Raw genomic sequence first — 19,102 nt, forward strand, 5'->3', positions numbered from 1 at the left:
CATGTTCTGACATCTTGTGCAATTTGTACTAGGGTAATGGAAACACCCCACGAGGCTCGCTCTATCCCCATTATGTAACTATGACAATTTGGGCCTTGCCCATCTTTCCTGCTTCCTATATATCAACTTCAAGAACTGACTTTTCTTCAATGTTATTGTTGGTCGGTATATTAGTCAATGAAAGCCCGTCTAGCTAACCATAAAGATATGCGAGTCCCCACCACGGTGATGGGTATTACCAAGGATGGAAGGTCCTGGTGGGTTTTTTTTCCAATCCACGCCCTGACCAGGTCTCAAAGCTGTAAGAGATTATCCTAGTGATTATATTGGAAAGATGGTCCAGTCCCTGGTGTGGCCTAAACTTCCCACATACAGAATCCGTGCAGAATAGTACCGTACTGTAATAAAGTTCTAGTGCAGAATATAGATCTGGAACAACTTAGAAAGTGCTTCCTAATGTAGTTAAATACTAGAAACCCTGGAGGGGCCTCCACATATTGCTGAACTGCACCCAGTCGGTGGAATTCACTTCTACATAGCGACTAACATTCCCTATAAACTTTTCTTTTCCAAGAACCTTATTCCTATGCCAAAACCCAGCCCCACGTTACAGCAAGAAAGTCCAACATTTTTGAGCACTCGCTTCCAGATCCTTTAATAAAATTATCTAAATTGATATTGAAATTTACATATTTAAAGGTTAGAAATTTCAAATTCTCAAATATTATATTTCAAGGTTTTCACCCGAGGCATGAAATGATGCAAGATATTATATAAAGACGTTGATCTCTTGATATGTATGTATGATAGGTTAACTGTTATAAGAAGAATAGTCAAAGTGTCTTTGTAGAATAGAATCACGTAACTATCATGTAAGGTTCCGGTATTACTCACCGCCGCAAATACAAACATTAATAAAAGGAACCAAAAAATCCAAAGACTATAGATAAAAATAATTATTAACGGATCAGAGGGAAGAAAATAAAAATGGGCTCATTGTAGAGGAAACAGAATTGCCCGAAACCAGAAATTTCTTTGAACTACCATTAGTGTTGCGTCCGCTTTTTTGCTTCACTGCATCGGCCGTTCCCATAAACATCAATAGAAGATTTCATGAGAGAGGAGGCGAAAGTAAAAATCTTTCCATGGTTTTGTCCAAAAAAAAAGAAAAAAAACTTGGACAATGGTATGAGATGATGAGACGAACTAGATTTTATGGCTTGAGGCAAAAAAAGCACTATATCTCTAAAAATGTCAATCATGACAAGATGGAAAGAATTAGGAAGACCGGTCACAAGACGGAAGGGCGTAGAAAACATCAGCGTGTCATTGAGGAACAAGAAGATGACATGGAATTTGGGAGAAACCCCATTCATGATTTTTAGGGTAATCCCATCTACAACTTCTCGCTGGTCTCAATTGAGGTCGAAACACGTCTCGAAATTGGAAATTCTAAGCTCTGAGGCAAATTCCACTACTGGAATGGAGGACTGGTTGCTCGTACCATTCAATTCTATGGGACTGCTGGAGCTAGCCGAGTAGATCGTATGCAATGCTATTTCTTATCAATGTAATTTTGGCAGTATAAAATTAGAGTAGCTCAAGGGTGAAGAAAAGGAGACGTCGGATTGCAGAATTGTGCAATTTTTTCATCTCTAAATCAGGATATCTTAAGTGTTTAGCAACAAGCACTAGGCACTGACTCATACCATCACCATGTGACAGAATGTGCCCTAAGTGTCCTTTGCCAGTCATAGACGTTACGAGGCGTCTCATGATGTGTCTTGTGTATTCTCGGGAGGGGTCACAATACAACATTATCATGTCCCCAAATGTTGGGAGATGTTGGTTGAAGATGGTTATGGAGGCTTCATCATATATGGGGATGTACGGTCAAACATGCCAGTTACGCGTGTCCAGCCCGAATATAGTTGACTCAGATTAACGGAAGCTGTGATGTGTTCCCAGCTAGGCTTTCACGTTCGAGTTGGCAGTAGTTTTCCGTAAAAGTAGCAAGGATTCCTTGACTCATGGAAAACCGTCCGAATACTTGACTGCTTCGATCTACACATGTCGGAAATAAACTGGCAGCAGATTTTCCATTGACCCCACCCACATTGATTGTAGGACACAAATCTGCAAAGTTTTAGGTTCCGATCAGGAACACAATGTTACCAACCCCTACGGAATAAAAGGTTTGACCATTCGTAGTCCTAAGACCTGACGAAGGCCAACAAGGAAACCTTGAAAGTTGCTTAATCGGGGTCACCGAGACTGATCTCTATAAGATGAGCGCCAATAAGTAACAGATTTGTAGAGAAACAATGGGGCACTGACCCGAAGATAGAATAAGATACAGTATTTGGTATTACGACTTATCAGATAAGAATGACTTTCTACATGAATGATCCTGCAAATAAGTACTGAATGAATTAAGAAAAAGATATGGATTAGGCAATAGAAGTTCTTATGTTTACCGAGGGCGAGGCTGGACAATGCTCAAATGTATACTCAATTCGATCTTATACTGAGTCACTACAATGGAGAATCATAATCGGTACTAATATAGTTTGTTCTACATACAATTCCCAAACCGTAACCCAATGGAACCTGAAAAGAAAATGATAACTTATGAGTAACGTATAGGGAACCTTATTGGGCACCATGCTGGTGCTAAAAAAACCAATCTAACACTATCCAATGTATGGACGTCGTGTTATAGAGCAGCAGGGGCTGAGCAGATTGACATATAGTTTTGCCTAAAAAGTTTTAGTCCACTTAGGTGGTCTCACCCAATGATCGGCAGCCATTACTGTATGAGCACGGATACATAGATGGCTGTCAATCACTGATAGGTGTCGAAAGAGCAGAGATTCCACCAATGGGATAAGAGTTCTACAGAATCTTTTTGTAACTGTGCATCCATCTCTCAGTTCCTCCAGCTCCATCTCCGGTTCCCTTTAACTTCCCCAGTTATTATAAAAGTTTCATGCTACCTCGGCAGATCGCAGGCTATATTTATAGTTTATTATATTATACACTCGATGCATTTAGAGCCTGAGTAATGTCCAGCAAGACTTTATGACTCCATTCACTAAAGCAATTGGAGTATCCCGTCCATGAGCCATTAGACGTGGACTTGTAATGTGAGATTTTGATTCACAATGTTACTCATCTCCAGTTTAGCTATTGGCAGAACCACACCCTGAATCTTGTTCTCTCCCCTGCAGGATTATCAGATTAGAAGGACGGACACGTCATTGGATGCCTTCTTTTACAAGAACAAACTCCTACAAAACTTTATCACTGCCAGTGCCTTAAATTTGGCAAACACTTGGGAAGGAGTGGGAGGGGGAATATACGCAGGAAAGATATAGGTGAAGATTGTAGACTACCTCATATAGTGGTGGAGAATTAAGTGAACCATTGGCGGAACTTTTGCAATTGCTTTGGAATGCATGTACACAGTTTCCACCCTATATATAACTATATATCTAGTGGTCACTTATAAGTATACCACACCTGTATGCTAACTGGAGAGCACTTGAAATTCTTCCCCATGCAAGGAAAGAATTCTTCTGCATGGAGATGGTCACCTTGGAAGGCGGCCTAGGAGACAGATGCGACTATATATTTACACCTATAGTGACACACACTTGTGCAGCCCTAGAGTGGGTTCCCCATGTGAATTCTTGCCTGCCGCCCCTCCTCCTCTCCCTCGTACACCCCCTCCTCTTCTCAGACTACAGAACTGCTGTGACTCACTCAGCTCCCAAACCAACATTCCTGAAGGATTCTGGACAGGGGCCAGTACTTCCAGACACACCCAGAGCCCAGCAATATACAGAGGAGAGCCATAATATACAGAGCAGCGAGGAAACCAATACACAAGCTGAGCTTTTAGTCACATCATGAATACAGAAATATACAGACTCAATTTCTAGCCTGAACCTCCCCCTTCTTCAGCACACCCCTATTTCCATAGAGCACGAGTTGCCAAGAAGTTTTACGAGGGTGAAGGAATGTTTTCAGCGCAAATGCGTCCCTTCTCGAGCTTTCATCTGCTGCAAACCAATTTCTGAGGCCAAACATTTTTTATCAAAACTTTTATTAAGCCCCCTCAGGTTCGCTCGCACCGATATCCCAGAAAATGTTAACCCTTTAATTCCACCAAGAAGTTCTCTTAGGCTCTAAACCTAAGTCCAAACGTCACCGTAAACTTTTGCGTTCTACAGAGGCCCGGATTGCAACTTTTTCAACCCAGGTGGAACAAAAAAAAACTTCCTTAGGCACTTTGTGAGTCGGCACCGCACCTTTCCTCCCATTACAGCTCTCATGGCATTCACACCCAGAATTTTAAGGGAGACGTTTCTGCCAATCAGAATCCATCAAGTGAACCCCTCCTTTCCAAGACAACACGTTGGGCACTTAGGTGCACCCAAGGAATCAACATTATTATTATGTCTTCCCTCTTATAAATTACTTGTCCTATGATTAACATACTGTAGGGCTATAAAGAGTAATAAGCGGAGGAAAGTATACAGAAGTATATAAGAGCAGAGAGGAAACTCCTTAAGAAATCTTAGAATAAAAACAAATAAGACTCGAACAATAAGCAAATAATAGCAACATTATAAACCACCCTATATATATAATGCACGTAACCCCTCCATATTCCAGCAGCTCCCCCTCTCCATTCCCAAATCTAAGCCAGGGGAGGGTGTGGTGCCTCAAACTTCTGTGTTGTAATAGCCACAGAATCCAGTCCAAAGCAAACATGAGCAGTAATGCAAAGGCAGAGAATAGGTTTATTTTACATACAATACATGTAGGAAGTCATATAAGTGCTCATATACACAGTTGCAAGCACTACCAAGAAAGTATATACTCAAGACTTCAGTATATCATAGCAATACAGTCTATATACCATCCAGTGCACAATATAGCAGAAGAATCTGCCCTATGTACTAACAAGGCTCAAACTTGCACTAAAATGCGCAGAGCGAGAAATAGAGAGTACATAAGAAGTGCATACGTGTATTACACCCCCGGGCATGGAAGTGCAGGGCACAGCATGGGTAAAGGTGGCACTTCTACAGAATATAGCAATTCTTCATATCTTCTACATACTGTAGCAGCCTATATACCATCCTCTGGAAAAGCACCAAGTAAATACGCACAAGGAAAAAAAAAGTCCTGCAACTTGCACAAGAAACTTCAGAAGAAGGAGGATTGTAAGAAGCAGCAAGTTCCTTAGAAGGAGAGAGTCCTGAAGGAGGCTGTGCACCTAGATAGGAGAGTGCAGGCTGCTTACCTGTGTGGTCCTTGGCTGGCACAGTACGTGCAGGGAGCCAGCGGCTCTGGTCTGCCTTGGGTAAGCAGAGCTAAGTGATGAGTGCAAGCAGGGCAGGGCTGCTATACTGCTCAGTATGGGTGTGTCTGTGTCCAATCCTGGAGAGTAGGCTGAGCCTGCCCTGCCCAGGGCTATGAGCCTGCTGCCTGTCTATGCTCATACAGTGCTGAGCTGACTGTGCTTACACCTATGGACCAGGGGCCCTATGTGCCTGCAAAACATCTGGGTCTACTACACTACAGTCCTCCTCCAACACACTGTGGCACCGCCAGGGAACTTGTGCCCAAAATAAGGAGCAATACAATGCACTCATTGACAGAAAAAAAACACAAAACACCTACGTAGAAATGCCAAGTGGCATGCAGTTATGTCACAGGCTAGGTTCACGCTAGAGCTAAAGGTTCTATCCTTCGGACCCGAAAGACGGAGACCCTGTCCACTTAAAAAGTGGTTACATGCAGAAACTTGCAGACCCCATAGCTTATAGTGGGGTTCACCAGGTTTCTATCGATTTTATACTGAAACCGATGATGAGAAAGGTCCTCCTTGTAGGACTTTTAAGATGGAGTCTCGAATGTTAGTAAGAACCTAACTTCAGGCAGATATGTCACTGAGAACAGGTGTGGTCTGACCAGACTCAAGAAAGCTGGAAAGTGTTTCCCTGATCATTCTATGAGAAGACTGAAAGGCTACTTTTGGGTAGTGTACTTCTTGGTGAGAGATTGTTGGTTGCTAAACCTCCCTCTATGAAGCAATGGAAGATAATTTGTCCGGGCGGCGGTGCATAATTGAAGCAGGATGGTTATTTTGATGATTTGTCTGCCTTCCTAATCTAGTTGTTGGTAGTATTGGTTATACAAGGGCACACACACGGCAAACAGACACCAGACGGACCACTAATGGAGAGGATTGATCCACCACCGAGCACCAGCAACTCCAACAGTTCTCATGTCCACCATCCAGACACTGGTGACACCTTCATTACACACCCCTGTCTCTGCTGTGAACGTGTCATGGCACCCATTATGTGTCTGCTATTGAATAACAGCCCATATACATCACCACAGGTGATTTTCTTGATTTCTTAGTCCCCATGATGACCTACCCCTTTCCTAGTAAAGATGGTCCCCAGCATAATACGCTTCGAAAATACTGTTTAGTCTCTGTACTGTCAGGTGGGAGGTGTCAGGCAGTGATTCTGAGCTCTGAATAACACCACGTCTGCTTCTACCTGACAATTCAGAGAACAAATAGCATAGCAGGCAACAAAACTAAGTCCACATATTGCTCAGGAGTGGTGGGGGCTAGAGAAAAAAATCTAACAGTGCTGGAACCATTGGAGCGACGCCCATAGATGTGAAAAATTAGTGAAGGAGGATATGGTAAAAGGTTCTCTTTAACAGAAAATTCAGAGTGAGTGAAAAGTTTAGGGGGGTAGCTTGAAAAGTGGAGAAAGAGGCATTTTTCTCTGTTAAGGTTATATTACAAAGTTATCTATAGCCAATTGTGCCACTGATTTACCCAAAAATGTACTGTCTATATACTTTGCCAGGTACAGGCTTGAGAGGGCTCAGTGAAGGTTACACTATGTTGACATCTGTGTTGGTATGTCCATTTTTCTGGTCCAGCCTAGGACCAGAACGAACAAATGGACTGCTAAAATTGTGGCCTGACAGTTACCATTGACTATTATGGGATCCATTGGGTTTCCATTTGTTTAAACAGAAACTGCTGGTGTGACCAACAATTACCGAAATATACTGCAACAGGGTCTGGAAACGGAGACTCTAATGCAGATGTGAATATAGCTTTAGGGTGGAAAAACCTAGATACAAGTCTGCCCATGAGTCATCTTTAATGCCCAAAAGACCGGGTTACTCTCAGTCTGCCCTGACCTGATATAAAATGGGTTGTCCATAACCTTTAAACAGAAACCACCGGTGTGACCAACAATTTCCGAAAGACACTGCTACAAAGTCTCAAAACTGAGGCTTCTACTGCAGATGTGACTAGTTGTAGAGTGGAAAAACCTAGATACAAGTCTGCCCATGAGTGATCTTTAATGCCCAGTAGACCGGGTTACTCTCAGTCTAACCCTGACCTAATATATAATGGGTTGTCCAACCACCCAGGATGACGCCATCATCCTACAAGACAATAACTATTCTATGGCCTGTCCAGTGGTCACTTGGTTCCGTGGCTCGCACAGAGCTTCGCTTCTCATACATAGTTGCTACACAACTACTTGTTTGTGCTGTTTTACAAGCTACCTCTTCAGAAACTTGGCTTCCATCCCAGAATGGGATATTTGACAGATCATATACAGTTACAATTGTACGTTTTGATGTCTTTCTGACTGTTGTCCTCTGGGCATTTTGAACGTTCGCTTCATACCTTTCTTATACTATTCTCTAAGTCTTTGCAGAATGCGTTGGGGGAGGGGGATTAACATACAAAACAAAGAAACTTCACCTATGAGAACTGTCCATACTGTAGTCCTGTATAGGCATAGGGGCTGGCCCATCAGAATATTAATGGTTTTTGGGTTGAGCCCATGGACAACAGTTGACCATTGGCTTCCAGAAAAGTGGTGATGTTTCGCCAATAATCTATTGACATTTATTAAAGAGGTCCTGGGTTCACAACATTGATAGTCTGTGCTTAAGATAGGAGTTCAATTCTCAGCACCCCCACCGATCAGCTGTTTGCAATGTTGTGGCCTCTTCAATGTTCACACTGCTCCATGGCAGCTGGGCAGAGAATTTCCCCTGTCGGTAGCCTCAATGGTCTAAGGATAGGTCATCAATATTAGATCATGGACAACCCCTTTAACATCTATGTTGTTCCCTATATGAGCAGGTTACATACAGCTTTATAGTCATACATACAGTCCTATGAAAAAGTTTGGGCACCCCTATTAATCTTAATCATTTTTAGTTCTAAATATTTTGGTATTTGCAACAGCCATTTCAGTTTGATATATCTAATAACTGATGGACACAGTAATATTTCAGGATTGAAATGAGGTTTATTGTACTAACAGAAAATGTGCAATATGCATTAAACCAAAATTTGACCGGTGCAAAAGTATGGGCACCTCAACAGAAAAGTGACATTAATATTTAGTAGATCCTCCTTTTGCAAAGATAACAGCCTCTAGTCGCTTCCTGTAGCTTTTAATCAGTTCCTGGATCCTGGATAAAGGTATTTTGGACAAACAATTCAAGTTCAGTTAAGTTAGATGGTCGCCGAGCATGGACAGCCCGCTTCAAATCATCCCACAGATGTTCAATGATATTCAGGTCTGGGGACTGGGATGGCCATTCCAGAACATTGTAATTGTTCCTCTGCATGAATGCCTGAGTTGATTTGGAGCAGTGTTTTGGATCATTGTCTTGCTGAAATATCCATCCCCGGCGTAACTTCAACTTCGTCACTGATTCTTGTACATTATTCTCAAGAATCTGCTGATACTGAGTGGAATCCATGCGACCCTCAACTTCAACAAGATTCCCGGTGCCGGCATTGGCCACACAGCCCCAAAGCATGATGGAACCTCCACCAAATTTTACAGTGGGTAGCATGTGTTTTTCTTGGAATGCTGTTTCTTTTTGGACGCCATGCATAACGCCTTTTTTTTATAACCAAACAACTCAATCTTTGTTTCCAAAATGAAGTTGGCTTCTCCAAATGTGCTTTTTCATACCTCAGGCAACTCTATTTGTGGCGTACGTGCAGAAACGGCTTCTTTCTCATCACTCTCCCATACAGCTTCTATTTGTGCAAAGTGCGCTGTATAGTTGACCGATGCACAGTGACACCATCTGCAGCAAGATGATGCTGCAGCTCTTTGGAGGTGTCTGTGGATTGTCCTTGACTGTTCTCACCATTCTTCTTCTCTGCCTTTCTGATATTTTTCTTGGCCTGCCACTTCTGGGCTTAACAAGAACTGTCCCTGTGGTCTTCCATTTCCTTACTATGTTCCTCACAGTGGAAACTGACAGGTTAAATCTCTGAGACAACGTTTTGTATCCTTCCCCTGAACAACTATGTTGAACAATCTTTGTTTTCAGATCATTTGAGAGCGGGCTGTCCATGCTCGGCAACCATCAAACTTAACTGAACTTGAATTGTTTTGTAGAAAGAAATGGTCCAAAATACCTTCATCCAGGATCCAGGAACTGATTAAAAGCTACAGGAAGCGACTAGAGGCTGTTATCTTTGCAAAAGGAGGATCTACTAAATATTAATGTCACTTTTCTGTTGAGGTGCCCATACTTTTGCACTGGTCAAATTTTAGTTTAATACATATTGCGCATTTTCTGTTAGTACAATAAACCTCATTTCAATCCTGAAATATTACTGTGTCCATCAGTTATTAGATATATCAAACTGAAATGGCTGCTGCAAACACCAAAATATTTAGAACTAAAAATGATTAAGATTAATAGGGGTGCCCAAACTTTTTCATAGGACTGTATGTGCAGTAAAGGGCTCATGCACCTGTATAGAAGCCCTGGGCTGATTCCATATAACATGAAACCATAATGTGGCCACGTGCTGTCTTAAGAACATGTTTCGAGCCTTGGTGGTTCACAAGATCCACAGGTGCATTGAGAATACATAACAGAAGACACAACATCATTGTTTCAGTCTTTATTAACTTCTGCTCGGTTCTCGCAGTTCTGCCCTACAATGTTTGCTTTAGAAATACCATGGTAGAAAAGTCCTATGTAAACACGCCCGGCAACAATATCATTTATGAGCGGCTTGAATGGGTATGACCCACAAAAGAAGGAGTGCTGCAGTCAACAAAGTAGATCCGGACAGGTCAGGAGTCGGGGCATTAGACCTGCAGATGTCTGGACAGGTTTGGCCTGGTCACTAATGTGTTAAGTACGGTAATAAATGTGCCTGGCCAGGAGTGCATGTGAATATGGAAAGGAGCTCTGGTCAATGATATAGCATGTCCATCAGATTGCTTTATCTGTGATTACAGGCAGCAGCCATTGTTAGTATAGGGGACGAATTATCAAAAACATGACTATTCACCCCCATAAGGTGATTGACAGCGATCTCCATACACACACCCATACCCGGGACGCTGCCAGTCACTGATAGCACCACCCCATTGACTTCTCACCTAGCCAACCCACTACCCTGCTATACAATGACCCCGAAACAGTCCTCTGCAGATAGGTCCCTCTTCTTTTTGCAGCATCTGTTGAGGTTCAGCTGTAATCTTAGGCGTTTGGGGTATTTCCTGGGGTAACTCCTGCTAGAGCATCCATGGTCTGTAAGACTCTACACATTGCAAGATGACCTGATGAATGCAATGTCTCCCTAGTACCCCTCCTGACTCACATCTATGACCTCTCACCCAGTCAAACCAGTACCCTGCTTCTAACTGATGAGGGGCAATAACTCCAAAACAGCTGTCTGCATAGGGGTCACTTTTTTGGAGGAGATGTTCTGGTTTGGCTTTAATCCGTTGCAATGCGGCAGATTTGTTCAAGGGGTTTTCTGGGCAAAAAATAATGTAAGTCTGTTATTGTTATTAATGGGTTAATAAGTGCACCCAAATACCTTTAGTAGTGTTTTGAGTGGTTTCTGGGTTTCTCCGGGAGCTCCTGGCATCTTCTGCATTTGTTTACAAGGTCTAGCTTCCTGTTCTGTTTTCCTACAACTACCATGATGCCTTGCCCTTCACTCAGAGCTGACTCACTCCACCTCCCTTTCCCACTCACATCCCCTCCCTGTCTTCCTAGCTAGCCTGCCCACTTCTAGCACTTCCTACTAACTGAAACCACCACCCATCCCCATCATACTTACCTGTCTTCTGGATAGAATCTTCTCGGCATGGGATCTCACTTTTTCTGGGCAGAGTAACCAGCCATCTGGCTCTATTCCGCAGACATGGGCTCAGAAGAAGTGATGTTCCGTGCCTAGAAGATCTGGACAGGAAGACAGATAAGTATGATGGGTTGGTCGGCGATTAGTATTGGTGACGTTCCATTTCCTGAAACGGAGAAACGAAGCATTACTGTAAATGTGCTGGGGGTGGTCACATCATAGCCCAGGCGATGTAGATAATCGTAGATGTTTGGCAAACCAAGCAATTTAGAAAGTAGGTGGGTGGGGGGGATGCAGTTAACTTAAATTAGAGAGGTTATTTTATCACGGCCAGTCCCTTTAAGACTGGTGTTTTGTATGCCAGTCTTAACAGAGACGTTGTCAGGCGTAGCACATGGCTGATTTATGAAGAGGCTTCACCGAGCAAGGCGCAGAACGAGACATGGTCACCCTTCTGATCCACTTCTCAACATGGAAAGAGCAGAGACTCAATCCATCAACCTGCTCAGCTCCCCCTACTCTATAACATACCACCTACACATAGGGCAGCATTTTTCTTATCCCAGGTTCCTCACGCCTGACCCATCATCTGTCAGGGAATAGAAGGGAGGACCCAAATTCTTAAGATAAGTGAAATCACCAGGTCCAGACAACATTTATGTACTATTAATAGCACTTTATTATTATATTATAACTTTGAGTCAATTCACCTTATTGTTCTGCGTGTTGACCACTATGATGGTAAATGACTCCTTTCATATGAAGAAAATGGGGCATAAATCTAATCATATGATCCCGAACTAGAACATTCTGCAGGGAGACGCCTATTACATGCTCTTACTATAGGACACACAAGGAGCCTCATTCTATCTCTTGACAAGTTTATTTTTGCATCTCCAAGTGTCAAGGTGGAACGTAAAGTCCCCCTTACATAATGGGTTGGGCTGGGTTTCGGATTGACAGATTTGCACGTTGGTTTGGTTTTGGGTCATGGTAGGGGGTTGTGCAATATCCTTCACAAGATAGTAATGAAACAAATCTGTTTTTGTGTCTCCACGATCTGTGAAATTGCCTCCTCCTGACTTGCTCCACCTCTACTCACAAGGCTCTCTCCATACTCTGTCCGGCAACAATTGGTCTATTATTCGGCTAACCATGCTGTAGGAAACATTCAGGGGGAAAGTACAAATCCAAATGTGCCCTTAGAACAGCATGTGCCACGGCTGGAATGTATGTGAGCAGCTACTGCAGCTTTCACGGATTCCATCTCTCTGCAGGGCACAGATAAGGGCACGGGGAAGTAGTTGCAAAAAATTTGGAGGGTCTATAATTGACCATATTCGGAAGGTTGTTGTTGGCAAACCTGCCAATTTTGATGAATTTTAATACGCCAGATACTTTTGCTCTTGGAGTATAGTAACTGCCACCGGAGGTTTATTCCAAACACATGCACGCTCAAGCCAGGTGTGTACCCATATAATGGGGTGGTGAGGGTGGCATAACCCTTAAAGTTTGGACACACCTTCTCATTCAAAGAGTTTTCTGTATTTTCATGACATTGAAGGCATTAAAATTATGAATTATCACATGTGGAATTATAGACTTAACAAAGAAGTGTGAAAGAACTGAAAATCTGTCTTATATTCTCGGTTCTTCACAGTAGCCACCTTTTGCTTTGATTCCTGCTTTGCACACTCTTGGCATTCTCCTGATGAGCTTCAAGAGGTAGTCACCTGAAATGGTCTTCCAACAGTCCTGAAGGAGTTCCCAGAGATACTCAGCACTTGTTGGCCCTTTTGCCTTCACTCTGCGGTCCAGCTCAGCCCAAACCATCTGGATTGGGTTCAGGTCTGGTGACTGTGGAGGCCAGGTCATCTGGTGTAGCACCCCATCACTCTCCTTGGTCAAATAGCCCTTACACAGCCTGGAGGTGTTTGGGGTCATTGTCCTGTTGAAAAATAAATGATGGTCCAACTAAACGCAAACCAGATGGAATAGCATGCCGCTGCAAGATGCTGTGGCAGCCATGCTGGTTCAGTATGCCTTCAATTATAAATAAATCCCCAACAGTGTCACCAGCTTGGCACCCCACACACACACACACACCATCACACCTCCTCCTCCATGCTTCACGGTAGGAACCAGGCATGTAGAGTCCATCCGTTCACCTTTTCTGCATCGCACAAAGACACGGTGGTTGGAAACAAAGATCTCAAATTTGGACTCATCAGACCAAAGCACAGATTTCCACTGGTCTAATGTTCATTCTAACAGTCTATTCAGTAGGACTATCAGCTGTGTATCCACCTGACTTCTGCACAACACAACTGAAGGTGCCAACCCCATTTATAAGGCAAGAAATCCCACTTATTAAACCAGACAGGGCACACCTGTGAAGTGAAAACCATTTCAGGTGACTACCTCATGAAGCTCATCAAGAGAATGCCAAGAGTGTGCAGAGTAGGAATCAAAGGAAAAGGTGGCTACTTTGAAGAACTGAGAATATAAGACAGATTTTCAGTTGTTTCACACTTTTTGTTAAGTATATAATTCCACATGTGTTACTTCATAGTTTTGATGCCTTCAGTGTGAATCTACAATTGTCATAGTCCTGAAAATACAGAAAACTCTGAATGAGAAGGTGTGTCCAAACTTTTGGTCTGTACTGTATATATATATAAGAGAAAACTTAGGCTAGCGCTCGGTCTTTGCTGGTGGTTTCTGTTCCCCAGTCCGCTTGAAAAATGCATTTTTTTGGTCGAAACCTGAGGGACCCCAATATAGACTCCATGGGTTTTCATGGGTAACTGCTTTTTAAGCGGATTAGGTTTCCCCAAGCGGACCGGAAGAACGGAAACTGTAATGCTAGTATTAACCGTAATTTGCCAAAAGTTTCGACAAGACCAACTTTTGGGGTCTTGGGGAACAAGTAAAGGGCATGATGCATTTGAGTACTCAAACATTTTATTCACATGGAGATAAGCGGCCCCCATAGGTTTGTGCTAAGGTTGAGCGATCGGGTCCCGATCGGCGATCGAGCAAATTTCACGATCGCGATCGGCTGGAAAATAATCGAAAATTGGATTTTAAAAACGATCCTGAAATTTCAAGATCAGCTCGACCCTAGTGTATGCCCAAATCTTTCTTCTCTCTCCCCATTTAGAAGACACGCATACTCAGCCAAGCCGATCCATAGAGATATGATGAAAAGGAGGGTCAACGTGAAGAAGGCTCAATAGCAAACTTGAACAAATCTTCCTGTCTCCCGCTACTGTCTTGTCTTCAGTACCTGTACACACAGGGATTATTGCTTCACACAAGACAGTAGCAAACGTGAGCAATTCAGGCCCTGTCCTTAAGCGAAATACTGTATATACAGTGAAAGTAACCACACCAGCCCTCTGCAAAGAGCAAGGGGACACCCCTGACACCAGTAAGACCAGTAAGACAAGTTCATCACCAGTATAGTATCGTGTAGGGATTCCTGAATCTGAAAGACAAACATAAAGATTGCTCATGACCCCCACCGGGATATTCTATGGCTAGCACAAAAGTTGAAAAGTTTTGAAATAGAATATTTACAAAATGTACAACTTTCTACCTCTCGTCACTTTTGGTGAGAAAAGGGAGAAAATGGGGGTCAGAACAGGGGAATGTTTTGCTGAGCTCTGTAATATATAGAGTTATATGACTGAGGCAAAGAAGCTTAGCTGTATAATATATAGGGTTATATGATATAGGAGAGAAGCTGAGCTCTGTGTTGTATATAGGTTTATATGATATGGGAGAGAAGTTGAGCTCTGTGATATATATATAGGTTTATTGGATATAGGAGAGAAGCTGAGCTCTGTGGTCTATATATAGGTTTATTGGATATAGGAGAGAAGCTGAGCTCTGTGTTGTATATAGGTTTATATGATATGGGAGAGAAGTTGAGCTCTGTGATATATATAGGTTTATTGGATATAGGAGAGAAGCTGAGCTCTGTGGTCTATATATAGGTTTATTGGATATAGGAGAGAAGCTGAGCTCTGTGGTCTATATGTAGGTTTATAGGATATAGGAGAGAAGCTGAGCTCTATGATATATAGGTTTATAGGATATAGGAGAGAAGCTGAGCTCTGTGATATATAGGTTTATTGGATATAGGAAAGAAGCTGAGCTCTGTGTTGTATATAGGTTTATATGATATGGGAGAGAAGCTGAGGTCTGTGATATATATAGGTTTATTGGATATAGGAGAGAAGCTGAGCTCTGTGGTCTATATGTAGGTTTATATGATATGGGAGAGAAGCTGAGGTCTGTGATATATATAGGTTTATTGGATACAGGAGAGAAGCTGAACTCTGTTATATATAGGATATAGGAGGAAAGCTGAGCTCTGTGATCTATATATAGGTTTATTGGATACAGGAGAGAAGCTGAACTCTGTGATATATAGGTTTATATGATATGGGAGAGAAGTTGAGCTCTGTGATATATATAGGTTTATTGGATATAGGAGAGAAGCTGAGCTATGTGGTCTATATGTAGGTTTATAGGATATAGGAGAGAAGCTAAACTCTGTGATATATAGGTTTATTGGATATAGGAAAGAAGCTGAGCTCTGTGTTGTATATAGGTTTATATGATATGGGAGAAAAGCTGAACTCTGTGATATATAGGTTTATTGGATATAGGAGAGAAGCTGAGCTCTGTGGTCTATATATAGGTTTATAGAATACAAGAGAGAAGCTGAGCTCTGTGATATATATAGGTTTATTGGCTATAGGAGAGAAGCTGAGCCCTGTGATATATATAGGTTTATAGGATATAGGAGAGAAGCTGAGCTCTGTGATCTATATATAGGCTTATTGGATATAGGAGAGAAGCTGAGCTCTGTGATATATATATATATATATATATATATATATATATATAGGTTTATTGGATATAGGAGAGAAGCTGAGCTCTGTGGTCTATATGTAGGTTTATAGGATACAGGAGAGAAGCTGAGTCCTGTGTTGTATATAGGTTTATATGATAGAGGAGAGAAGCTGAGCTCTGTGATATATAGGTTTATAGGATATAGGAGAGAAGCTGAGCTTTGTGGTCTATATGTAGGTTTATAGGATATAGGAGAGAAGCTGAGCTCTGTGGTGCCAGTCTCAGTAAACGTTGCTCACGCTTTTTTTCAACCTTACAAGTAATGTAAGCTAACCATGCCTATGATGACTATAAACTAATATCGGTATAATAGGTGCAGGAGACCCTGACTCTTTATAGACTTTTGCAGACCCCTCGGTAGTCTTGTTATTACCCTTCAGGATTATAAAACCCACTTCTATGTGCACAAAAGCCGTATTGTCAGATCACTAGCGGTGAGCTCATATTTTCTCTCCTCACAAGGACAATTACAGGTTAGTAAAGCCCCTCGGGCTGATCACAAACAGATCCATATGGATGTGCAAGTCAAACCTGCCCCAATGAGGCCGCTCCTTGTGCTGCAAGGCATTGTGGGAGAAGACTGAGAAAACTATGTACAAGGCGACTTACACCCAGGCCAAACGGTTTCAATTTAAATATTCAGAGCATGGAATAACAAAGACAGAACAAGTAGAAGTACAGGCCTATGTGCACATGTAGCCTGCACAGACTGTGAACCCGCACACGCCCAGGCTCATAGTCACATTAGCATAATTGTGTAATATTAGACCAACTCTGTCATTCTGAGCTCTGGTGTTTGCAGGTTTGTGGACAAAAGGGACAATCCAAAGCTTTAAAGCAAACTTATATGGTGATATATGCTCCCTATCTGATAGGGATGCTCTGTGATATATAGGGTTATAGGATAAAGGAAAGAAGCTGAGCTCTGTGATATATAGGGTTATATGATAGAGGAGAGAAGCTGAGCTCTGTGATATATAGGGTTATAGGATAAAGGAAAGAAGCTGAGCTCTGTGATATATAGGGTTATATGATAGAGGAGAGAAGCTGAGCTCTGTGATATATAGGGTTATATGATAGAGGAGAGAAGCTGAGCTCTGTGATATATAGGGTTATATGATAGAGGAGAGAAGCTGAGCTCTGTGATATATAGGGTTATATGATAGAGGAGAGAAGCTGAGCTCTGTGATATATAGGGTTATATGATAGAGGGAGAGAAGCTGAGCTCTGTGATATATAGGTTATATGATAGAGGAGGGAAGCTGAGCTCTGTGATATATAGGGTTATATGATAGAGGAGAGAAGCTGAGCTGTGTGATATATAGGTTATAGGATAGAGGAGAGAAGCTGAGCTCTGTGTTATATAGGGTTATAGGATAGAGGAGAGAAGCTGAGCTCTGTGATATATAGGGTTATATAATAGAGGAGAGAAGCTGATCTGTGTGATATATAGGTTATATGATAGAGGAGAGAAGCTGAGCTCTGTGATATATAGGGTTATATGATAGAGGAGAGAAGCTGAGCTCTGTGATATATAGGTTATATGATAGAGAAGAGAAGCTGAGCTCTGTGATATATAGGGTTATATGATAGAGGAGAGAAGCTGAGCTCTGTGATATATAGGGTTATATGATAGAGGAGAGAAGCTGAGCTCTGTGATATATAGGGTTATATGATAGAGGGAGAGAAGCTGAGCTCTGTGATATATAGGTTATATGATAGAGGAGGGAAGCTGAGCTCTGTGATATATAGGGTTATATGATAGAGGGAGAGAAGCTGAGCTCTGTGATATATAGGGTTATATAATAGAGGAGAGAAGCTGATCTGTGTGATATATAGGTTATATGATAGAGGAGAGAAGCTGAGCTCTGTGATATATAGGGTTATATGATAGAGGGAGAGAAGCTGAGCTCTGTGATATATAGGATTATATAATAGAGGAGAGAAGCTGATCTGTGTGATATATAGGTTATATGATAGAGGAGAGAAGCTGAGCTCTGTGATATATAGGTTATATGATAGAGAAGAGAAGCTGAGCTCTGTGATATATATGGTTATATGATAGAGGGAGAGAAGCTGAGCTCTGTGATATATAGGGTTATATGATAGAGGAGAGAAGCTGAGCTCTGTGATATATAGGGTTATATGATAGAGGAGGGAAGCTGAGCTCTGTGATATATAGGGTTATATGATAGAGGAGAGAAGCTGAGCTCTGTGATATATAGGGTTATATGATAGAGGAGAGAAGCTGAGCTCTGTGATATATAGGTTATATGATAGAGAAGAGAAGCTGAGCTCTGTGATATATAGGGTTATATGATAGAGGAGAGAAGCTGAGCTCTGTGATATATAGGGTTATATGATAGAGGAGAGAAGCTGAGCTCTGTGATATATAGGGTTATATGATAGAGGGAGAGAAGCTGAGCTCTGTGATATATAGGTTATATGATAGAGGAGGGAAGCTGAGCTCTGTGATATATAGGGTTATATGATAGAGGGAGAGAAGCTGAGCTCTGTGATATATAGGGTTATATAATAGAGGAGAGAAGCTGATCTGTGTGATATATAGGTTATATGATAGAGGAGAGAAGCTGAGCTCTGTGATATATAGGGTTATATGATAGAGGAAGAGAAGCTGAGCTCTGTGATATATAGGATTATATAATAGAGGAGAGAAGCTGATCTGTGTGATATATAGGTTATATGATAGAGGAGAGAAGCTGAGCTCTGTGATATATAGGTTATATGATAGAGAAGAGAAGCTGAGCTCTGTGATATATAGGGTTATATGATAGAGGGAGAGAAGCTGAGCTCTGTGATATATAGGGTTATATGATAGAGGAGAGAAGCTGAGCTCTGTGATATATAGGGTTATATGATAGAGGAGAGAAGCTGAGCTCTGTGATATATAGGGTTATATGATAGAGGAAGAGAAGCTGAGCTCTGTGATATATAGGGTTATATGATAGA

At 42.0% G+C, this 19,102-nt stretch overlaps 1 protein-coding gene across 1 annotated transcript in view; it reads right to left on the reverse strand.

Annotated features, from left to right (window-relative positions):
• Positions 1 to 5,428, reverse strand: part of AHNAK (AHNAK nucleoprotein) — a 38,042-nt gene extending 32,614 nt beyond the window's left edge. The window contains exon 1 of the mRNA XM_075281190.1: positions 5,315 to 5,428. The gene's annotated coding sequence lies outside the window, so the exon portion shown is untranslated. The remainder of the gene's footprint in view (positions 1 to 5,314) is intronic.
• Between the last annotated feature and the right edge of the window lie 13,674 nt (positions 5,429 to 19,102).

Source organism: Leptodactylus fuscus, chromosome 7 (genome assembly GCF_031893055.1).
Source record: "Leptodactylus fuscus isolate aLepFus1 chromosome 7, aLepFus1.hap2, whole genome shotgun sequence".
NCBI lineage: Eukaryota > Metazoa > Chordata > Amphibia > Anura > Leptodactylidae > Leptodactylus > Leptodactylus fuscus.